The 10833-nt window shown below is 40.9% G+C and overlaps 1 protein-coding gene across 1 annotated transcript in view; it reads right to left on the bottom strand.

The window, feature by feature from the left end:
* Positions 1–10833, bottom strand: part of ST18 (suppression of tumorigenicity 18, zinc finger) — a 125764-nt gene that overhangs the window by 95254 nt on the left and 19677 nt on the right. Inside the window, exon 3 of the mRNA XM_015566292.1 lies at positions 4261–4306. The gene's annotated coding sequence lies outside the window, so the exon portion shown is untranslated. The remainder of the gene's footprint in view (positions 1–4260; positions 4307–10833) is intronic.

A 10833-nucleotide genomic window follows, 5' to 3' on the forward strand; every position in this document is an offset into this window, starting at 1 on the left:
AGTCATCACACAAAGAAGGCTGCTAGCATTCAGAGTGGCTTTATCAGCAGCAAGCAGGCCTGATTACTGACAATTACACTCTGATCCGGTGATGGAGGAGAAAGAGCCAACGAGTGGGAAATGTCCGTGTTTCTATCCAGGAATAATTTCTACATTCATTTTACATGCTAAGTGTTTCCTATCTCTGCATAATAAACTGTAAACAGGAATAGATGGCACAATGTCCCTTAATATTTCCTGGTAATGAAGACACAAATGTACAGTGAGTGCTGATAAATGTAGATGAAACATAAGCTATTCCCCTAGTCTGCATTGTTACCTTTAAAACAAATGCATTTTTGTGGTAAAAGCATCATCATAGCTAATGCAAAAAAATGACAGAAGAGTGAGACTGTCCTTGTCACTACACAGGAACTTTGTAAAAGTCCTGTTAATCACTGCTGCCTTCAAGGCTGGGGCGCGAAGGTGAGGTGCGGGGAACCGCATCAGTTTGTTTCTCCACCGTCAACTGGGAAGAGCTTCTTGGATGAGGCTCAGCGAGAAGGGAGGCTGAAAGTGACCTCCACCAACACTCAGAGAGCGTGTCGCCACGCCACCCCCAGGAAGAACCGAGCTGGCACCAGGAGAGACCTCCACCGGCCATGGATGTCCACCTCCCTTCCCGCGGGACTGTCAACACAACGTTGGCCAAGAGCAATGAAGTCGGACCTGCGGCTGCTTGCTTCGCCATGGAGCGCGAGGCACCGCTGTCTTTGGGCAGCGCTCTTTACTACCTGTTCCTGACGTGGTTTGTTAACGAAACACTGAGCAAAAATGCATCTCATGGAGATAATCGCATTAAACTGGCTCTCCCTCTGACTCAGAATCCAGCTTGAAACGCCCAGAGGAAAGACTGCTCAGATTTCTTAAGGTGCCGCTCTAGATTTCAGTGGGAGAAAAACTTTCATTTCCGGTAATATCAAGAGTTCCTTCTTCTAAAAAGCCAACCAGGTGTGGGGCTGTATACATAATGAACCTGCTTGGTTCTGTTTGTTTAATTATTTAACTAAAGCTACTTCCTGGCTCCCAAAGAAATAAAAGTTATCCTATGTTCTTTATGGTAACTATGGAAACTCCGTTCTATTAAACTAAGCACTTACCTTCCAGGCTTTTGTTGCCATTAAATGTCCTATTTTGAGTAAATCTATACTACACATGCGTGTAATGTCAAAACATTTTGAATAATGTTCAAAGAGCACTTGTTGCTTCAAAAATGAGGCTTTATATTATGTAAAGGGAATTTTCTCTTTTTAAGCTATTTTGTTATATAGATTGTTACACAACATGCTTTATAATCTTAAATACTTTCTATTTTCCTTTATCCGTTTTATGAGATATTTTAGAATATTTTTTCAACAAGTCTGCTGTTTTCCCCAAAGCTGTTTGTTTTTCATTAAGATCAAAAATAATCTTCATAAAGTCATTTATCTTCATTATCTGACTAGGAAATGTGGAATGGGAGAGCCTACTGAAATTTACAACGAAAATGACATGATTCTCAGTTGTTGAGGGCAATGGGCACTGGATTCTTGCAGCATTTTAATCTCACTCCAGTGTTTAACTTAATGTGCATTATTTTAATACAAGTACCTTTTTCCTAAAAAAAAGTTTAACTATTGGCTCAGTACACATTTGTCTAGCATAGGTGGCTCTATGCTAGACAGTGGGCATTAAAAGATACGTAAACCTCAACTCTTGTCCTCACAAGGACAGACCAGCAAATTGATGGTTCCAATAAGTGGGAAGTGTGACCACGGAGAGAGGCAGAGGGAGAAATGGAAGTGCAGGCTTAGGCCAGACTGGAAAAGCTTCCAGGAAATGATGATTACTGAAGAATCCCCCCTAGAGAGATTCAGAGAACTTTAACTAAAATAAATAAATGTCCCCCGAGACCAATCGGAAAGATACAGAGTCCACACTGTGCTTGGCTCCGTTACACAACGTATTAAGCCAGAGAGTTGCAAAAGGGTCAAAGGAGAGTAGATGGTAAAATGAAATGTCTACAATTAAATGTTTAGAACTTATCGATTTCATTTGTCACTTTCAAAGAAACTTTCCCCTTCAGAGTCAGAACCGCAAAATCTATCTGCTGAAAAGTGATTTATCGCTCATGTTGTGGTCCAAGTGACAGTATTTCACAGAAATTCCGTGTCCCAAAAGTGTTGGGATGGCACCTTCATCTTGATTATTATGCTGGGCCTGATTCTATACCCACTCATGTCCACTTAAAAAACTTTTCTCTGTGCCCAGAATAAGCTCATGGAAGTGAGAGGCTATGACCTGTTGACCTTTTACTGCAACATAATGTTGGAACCAGAGTAGGTGAATTGAATGGAAGCAAACAAAAACTAACCCCCCTCAGATGCCTGAGATATTTTATTCATTGTACTTCAGTACAAAACATCCCAGGGACACAGCATCTAGGAGTCTATAGATTTAGTCTGTTTTACTTCTCTGCCAGCCAAAGAGAATTTGCCTTTTTGTCTCCCCTTATGTTGAAGATGTCAGCTCCAAATGCAAAGAGCAAACATGACCACTTCATGGTCAGCTTTTACCCAATGTCTACTATTACTTAATTCAAATAAAAAGCACAGTTTATGATTTGATTTGGTTCTTTTGTGAGAATAAAAGCCAAAGGAAAAATCAAAATATAGCCTTCTTTTTCCCAACTGGGCAAGAAAATCATCTAAAAGATCTCCAACTCACTCAACCTGTACCCAGTTCCCAGTTTTTATATCTCACTTTTCCTACTCATACTGTGTCAGAATGTCCTGACGACTATGCACTTACATTTTATTTCAAACTAATGACATTGATACTGGAGGTAAAGTAGCATTAATCATGAGGAAAGACAAAAATAATCTATTATTTTGCTCAAAATAGTAAATGACAGTATTTTCTAACTAACTATAGCTCACCTTGACTAAACTCTTAACAAGAAGCATTTCGTAAGTATTTACATGCACTTTTTCCTTAGTCCGAATGGCCTGCCTGTGGGGAGGGTACTATCAATTTCCCATATGAAGAGAGGGGACAGAGTGAGCTCACTGCCTTACCCACTGTCCCCACAGGTGGCTAGATGCTCCAACAAAGCGTGTGCTCATTAGAATCAGTGATGATAGGCACTGTGTTCACACAAATGTCACGTGGAGAATTATTTTCGATGTGGGAAGGGGCAGAGCAAAGCAGCAGACAGAAAACCCAGAGCTGGTGACAATCACCATGAGCATCTACAAAGCGAACCTTCCAACTAATTCCTGAAGACTCTGTCTTGGGCTCTCAAGCAACGTTTCTCCTCTTCACTCAAACACTGGGGACTCTTCATAGAATATATGTGGCCAGTGGCAAAATACATCCCATCTATTGGCTGGCTTCTTACTCTTCCATGAGTTTTCTTTTGTTGTTGTAATACATCTTCACCAACGTAAAGGCTTAAAACAACACTAATATGTTATGGTACAGCTGTGGAAGTCCAAAGTCTGGCACGGTCTCACCAGGTTAAATTTTAAAGTCGGGCTCCAGCTCTTCTGGAGACCACAGGGGAGAACTCATTTCCTCGCTCATCTGGGCTGCTGGCAGCCTCCAGTTTCTTCCTATTCTGGGACTGAGGTCCCTATTTTCTTGCTGGTGGTACTCTAAGAGCTATTTTTAGGTGCTAGAGGTCTCTGCATTCCTTGATTCATAGCTCCCTGTCTCCATCTTCAATGCCACAATTGGTGAGTTGAGTTCTTCTCAAGTTGGCATCTCTCTGACCCATTCTTCTGCCTTTTTCTTGAGAACCGTGTGATTAGTTGGGCCTACCTGGCTAATCCAGGGTAATCTCTCCAGCTCAATGTTCTTAATTTAATCACACTGCCTGGTGAGGTAACCTGTTCACAGGTTTCAGGAATTAAGACATAGACCTTTGGGGGGAGGGGGAGGCATTATTCTGTCTACCACATTCCTTAGCTACATATGTGAATAATGACTGTGTTAAAGTATTAATGCTCCTTATATGAGACATGTGAAGTCATAAATTAAGAGGAACAGATGTACACACTCCTCAAAAATGTAAGAATGTAACTCAAATTACCATGATGATACAAACAGTCATAAAGTCAAAGATTTTTGGTTGTCCCCTAAACACAAGTTCCTTAATGTTTCAAGTTTGTGAAGGGCATTGAAAGTTAGGGATTACTTTTCTTTGGGGGAAAACTTTAGTTTTAAATAGCCTTCACTTACCTTCACTCACACCCATTGGATTTGAACTGAAGAGTTTCCATTGCTACTGATGAGAAGCATCATCAGAGGAAAAATGAAAAAAAGAAAAAACTTAATTAAGTGGTAATTAGGTACAGCTTATTGACTATATAAAACAATCCTTTCAAGTAATTTACAAACCGACTATTCATGTATGGGTTGGGGTATACATGAATCTTCAATAGTCAAACAAAATATTCCTTTGAAAGAATTCTCCCCCAACAAGCAAAAGAAGTGTCTACTGTTATCAGGAAATGCTTTTTAAATTTGAGCCCTATTGTATATAAGTACATCTGAGAACCTTTTTCTAGGGACACACCTGAGAGTGGAAGTGAAAATTATCAATGACAGTCTTTAAAAAAAAAAAAAAAAGAATCAGTGGTTTAACACTAATTTCTAATCAGATCCTACAGAAAGGAACAGCCCGCATGGCAGCTGTACTTTTCCCAGGGTTAATTACCTTTCTCTGCTCTCTGCTAATGAGTCAGCTGTTCCTGTCATCGCACACTACACTGGTTCATCTGGAGTTCTCGCTGTGGACAAACACCGAGTGACAGTCCTATTTACATGGGGGGTTTGGGGGGGGGGTGTTGTGCAAAAATTTCAAAAGGATTTTTTTAATCCTTTAATTCTCCTGTGTTTCCAGGCTAAAAATATTTTTGCAAATCAGACCTTACTTGGTCAACTCTTCTTTTCCTCCACTGGATTCACCACTAGCAAACGTAAAACGCCAAATGCTGAGGACGAAGCAAACTTCAGCATTGCCTCCACAGCATGCTTTGTTTCACTAATTCCTCAGCATCATAACCATTACCCTGTCTAAGACAGAGCCTGGAAAATCTGCAACTTGCGTCACTGGTTACAAAGACTTTTCTACAAAGATTAACTACAGAAAATTAAAGTCAGAGGTAGAAAATAATCTCATGTTGAAAAGACACAAAACATATCTTGGATTTATTTGTATATGCAGAGTGAATTAGGAAACTGAGTTTTTGAAAAAAATTCGACTTAGAAACTATGCTTTCACCTAATGTCTAGAATCAGTGGTCGGCAAACTCATTAGTCAACAGAGCCAAATATCAACAGTACAATGATTGAAATTTCTTTTGAGAGCCAAATGTTTTAAACGTAAACTATATAGGTAGGTACATTGTTATTAACTTAATTAGGGTACTCCTAAGGTTTCGGAAGAGACACACTCAAGGGGCCAAAGAGCCACATGTGGCTCGCGAGCCGAAGTTTGCCGACCACGGGTCTAGATCATTGTGTGATATGTATGATCTATATGTGGGATTATGGAATATATATACCATATACATATAGATACATGATTTATTACCCAGGTAATAGCTCTGCTACCCAGATAATGGCTCTACTCTCCGTCTCATAATCTAGACAGTGTGCCTTCAAATATTTTTTAATATTGCAGCCAAGAGATTTACACATCTCTTTCCCCCATCTTTTGTTTGAAATTTCAGAGAGAACTAAGACGAATATAAAATCAGTAAAGTATCCATTGAGTTCCACTTTGACAACCTCCAAAATGCCTCTGAGTAGAGGACACTCTCACACAGGTGACTTTCCTGCTGTAAACCTTAGATTGGTGGCTCTCCGATCCCCTGGACCACCTGGGCATCGTGTTACTATGTAGGTCCTGACTCTGGCACCCTCAGGTTCGACATTGCTCATAGGGGTCCGGGTATGCCTGCTGCCCCATGGGCCACACTTTGAATAGCAGTGTCAGAGCAGTGGTTCACAAGCTTTCGTTGGCATCAGAACCGCCTAGAGGGCCTGCTAAAGCACAGGTTGCTGACTGGAAGTCTGTGATGAGAACTGAGGAGGTACATTTCTATCAAGTTTTCAGATGATACAGGTGCTGATGGTTTGGGGACTAAACTCTGGGAATGGTTGCCTTCGATATTTACTATTCGATGCACTGAAACAACTCAGTCCCCAAAGGCTAAATGCATCCGCATGAAACAGAAACGCTTCCACTTTATTCTAGAGCTATTTGTCTGTCTGCTTTGTGTTTTAATACTTTATGATAGAAAGGAACAGATAAAAAGTGGATGTTCTGACCTATCACTGAAGTACATTCTGAGAACCACTTTGTAGTTTACTGAACTTGATCTTCCCTTCAGATGAACCCACTGATGTCAACAAAGAAATAACAATTAGGTACTCCTTCATCACAGGTGCCATTAACAAACGTAAGCCCACAAAGTACAAATCTAGGACTGCACAACATTTAAACATGCCCAAAGCAAATACACTATGAAAACGAATTCATTAAAAATTATATAATACACACAAATTTCAACGTCAAGCAATGATGCAGAGTTCCTCGAGGCATTCGTTATTTTGCCAGCTCCAGGAAATTCTCACATTTTCTAAATGGTATACACCGTGTGAACGTGTCCTTTTCATTACTGCTGTTTGGAAGAATATTATCCTGGAAACTTCTGGAATGATGAAAAGCCTTTTAGTCTAATACTAAAGATACATTTGCATTGCTGTCCCTGTAAATATCTCAGTGATAAGCCTCTTACAAGGGCATTTTGCAATGTAATGCATAGGAATACATACATTAGGAAGAGGAGAGTGCAACCAGTTGGTGATAAGATAAATTACAGAATGAAACCTGGCTGAGTTGTTTCAGGAAAAACACAGAAGGTGAGTTTCCAAACAAGTTACCCTCTGAGCAGAAATTAGGTGCTTCAGCATTGGGCTGCTCAGACCAGGAAAAATATTTATTGTCCTGAAACCCAAACTTGTTAAACAGGACTACAGTGACGCTGGAAGAATATGGCTTAATGTAAGAAATGTCAGTGAGCACATAGGGAAGATTTTAAAGGGGTAAATGCCACGACTGAATTCCCATGCTCCTTATTTGGTTGTGCTACCCCACTGACATTGATTAACAAAGCGACTTTAAAATCATCCATTGCACCTAAATAGAAGATGACAGTGTCACAAATAAGGAATTTGATGGTATCTGTGTAACCCACCCTTCCAGTACAGAAGAGTATTAATTAATGAACTCATAATTTATTTACTCAAATCTTCATTAAGCACCTATTCTTTCAGAGAAGAGGGGAAACTGTTTACATAAACAAGTGGAGTCCTCAGTGAGTGGAGAGGGGTGTATGGTGTGTGCCACTCGAATAGTATGGGCATTTCTGTTGTGGAAATCAAAGAGACAATAAAATAAAAATCTATGAGGAGCCCTAGCCAGTTTGACTCAGTGGATAGAGTGTTGGCCTGCGGACTGAAAGGTCCCTGGTTCCATTCCGGTCAAGGGCATAGCCAACACATCAATCATGTTTCTCTCTCTCTGTCTCTCCCCTTCCCTTCGACTCTCTCTAAAAATCAATGGAAAAATATCCTCGGGTGAGGATTAACACCACACACACATACACACACGCACATACACACACGCACACGCACACACACACAGGCTATGAGGAGATGTGGGTGCCAATTTATTTTTTGGTAACTTGGGAGAACGATCTGCTGGACTCCTTAAAACTCCCCTTCAGAAGTATGCACATCAGGGTATGTAGTTGGAGTCAAGAACTCACAACCATACACATTTGTTAGCGTGGACTGAGACTTCATGTGAATATGGAGGTCCTAAACTGATCTCTCTCCTTGGACGATTGTTCAGAGTTACAATGAGTCAGACTAAATAAGTGCCTTTGGTCGTTTGAACATCTGGTTCTATAGTTGTCTCCTGTGGTTAATCACAGGTCAGTACAGTTCACATCAGGCATTTTGTCCTCTGCATAACCAATTCCAGTCTATTATTTTTATTGGCTTTCATTGGTCAGTTGTTCTCTCTATATAACAATGTTATTTTAGCTATAAACATGACTGAGGGAATCTGACCTTAGTTTTCTGTAAGAGGTAACAGAATACATATTTTTTAGCTACATTCAAATTTTCCCCAAAAAGCATGTGCAAGAAGAAAATGCCTTGGGCCCAGCTAGTGTTGCCCAGTGGTTGAGCGTCCATCTATGAACCAGGAGGTCACAGTTCGATTCCTAGTCAGGGCACATGCCCGGGTTGTGGGTTCAACCCCCAGTAGCGGGTTTGGAGGAGGTTTTGTGTGTGTGTGTGTGTGTGTTAATCCTCACCTGCGGATATTTTTTCCCTTGATTTTTAGAGAGAGTGGAAGGGAGGGGGAGAGACACAGAGAGAGAGAAACCTTATTGATGTGTTGATTTTCTCTCATCATTGATGTTTCTTCCTCTCTCTCCCTCTCCCTTCCTCTCTGAAATCTATAAAAATATATTTTTTAAAAAGAAAAAGAAAATGCCTTGGAAGAACTATTGAATCCTTTCTTTCAACGACCTAATTTACACAGTGTTTTCAAAGTGAATAATGAGAGTGCTCATGAAATGAAGATTTTTGCCTGAGTAATCTGGATGGGTTTCCATTTATTGTGTTAAATCCTCTTGTCTCACATCTGGGTTCCATGTACCCATAGGAAGCTACACCTATGGAATAGCACCTGGCCCCCATCATGAACTGTTGACATGTTCATCGTCTGCTTTGGATTGAAGTTCCTGCAGGACAAGGAAAATCTCCTCCATGCTTCCCTTTCCTAGACAAGGCACTCAATGGGAGTGTTGGCTGTTTGAGTATCTGTTGACTATTTTAAAAAATAAGATATATGGCCGAAACCGGTTTGGCTCAGTGGATAGAGCATCGGCCTGTGGACTGAAGGGTCCCAGGTTCGATTCCAGTTGGGGGCATGTGCCTGGGTTGCGGAGGCAGCTGATCAATGTTTCTCTCTCATTGATGTTTCTAACTCTCTGTCTCTCTCTCCCTTCCTCTCTGTAAAAAAATCAATAAAATATATTTTTTTAAAAGATATATGATGAGTCTACTGCCTCTGTGATAATAAATTTTAAGAAAACAATGCATCAAATATTTAGAGATAAAACATAGAAATGTCTATAGCATATAGCAAAAAGTTATATGGGTGACAATATGCAGTTTAGATTATCGTATAAATATAATAAATGTAATGCTTAAAGTAGATTATTATATTATTGATTTTATATCAGAAAACTAATAAAGTAGAAAATAATCCTATGAATAGTTACTTGTAAATTGAGACTCATTTAAAAAACTTTTTAAAATGTACAAAAAGCACATGTGATATTGCTATGCTCTTAATACATCTAACTATTGACTTTAATGCGAAGGGGAGGGGGTATTAAAATTTAAGGACTATCACAGCCAGTTCAATCAGATGGTCAAATTAGAGGATGACTGGTATGTTACAAAAGCCTAAAGAAACTAAATTGGGAAGTTTTTTAAAAACCAGGAAATAAAATAAAAAGATAATAGAACAACATAACATTATTTATCATGAAAGAATAAATGAATGTGCTAAGAGACTTATTGACCTCAAATTAGACATTGGTGGTAAAGAATAGAAAGTAGTAGGCAATGCCTTAGGTGTCTAAAGGAGGCAAAAGGTAAAAACAAACAAAATCAGGTGAGGCTTTCAGCAATAGCTGCCGTTAATTGTGCATGACTTCCAGGATTTTTATGGTTTTGAATCTAACATTTAAGTCTTTGATCCATTTTGAGTTCATTCTTGTGTGTGTTGTAAGGTGGACTAGTTTGTTTTGTGTGTGTGTGTTGTTGTTGTTGTTTTGCTTATATCTGTCCAATTTTCCCAAAACACTTTATTGAATACTAGAAGCCTGGTACATGAAATTCGTACAGGGGGGGCGGGGGCAGGGTTCCCCTCAACCAAGCCTGCACCCTCTCCAATCTGGGACCCCTCGGGGAATGTCTGACTGCCAGTTTAGGCCCAAACCCCGGGATCAGGCCTAAACCGGCAGTCAGGCCTACACCATGATCCTGGAACGCTGGTTCCTAATCACTCACCTGCCTGCCTGCCTGGTCAACCCTAACTGCCCTCTCCCTGCCAGACTGGTCACCCCCAACTGCCCCCTCCCTGCCGGACTGGTCACTCCTAACTGACCCCTGCCGGCCTGGTCACCCCACACAGCCTTGTTCAGTCATGTGGTCATCCCTCACTAACCCCCCTGCCGGCCTGGTGGTAGGCATCCATCTTGTGAGGGCATGAGGGTTAATTTGCATATTACCTCTTTATTATATAGGACTAGAGGCCCGGTGAACAAAAATTTGTGCACTCGGGGGGGCGGGGGTTCCCTCAGCCCGGCCTGTGCCCTCTCGCAGTCTGGGCGCTCTCGGGGGATTTCCGAATGATGGCTTAGCACTGCTGTGGAGGTGGGAGAGGCTCCTGCCACCGCCTCTGCGCTCGCCAGCCTTGAACCCAGCTTCTGGCTGAGCAACGCTCCCCCTGTGGGAGTGCACTGACCACCAGGGGGCAGCTCCTGCATTGAGTGTCTGCCCCCTGGTGGTCAGTATGTGTCATAGTGACTGGTTGTTCGATGTTCGGTTAATTTGCATGTTAGCCTTTTATTATATATGATTTTACCTCAATGATGGTTTCTCTTTCCTTTTATAATTTCATTTGGATGATATATAGATTTAATCTACATAGTTCTT

Source organism: Myotis davidii, unplaced genomic scaffold (assembly GCF_000327345.1).
Source record: "Myotis davidii unplaced genomic scaffold, ASM32734v1 scaffold200, whole genome shotgun sequence".
NCBI classification, from domain to species: domain Eukaryota; kingdom Metazoa; phylum Chordata; class Mammalia; order Chiroptera; family Vespertilionidae; genus Myotis; species Myotis davidii.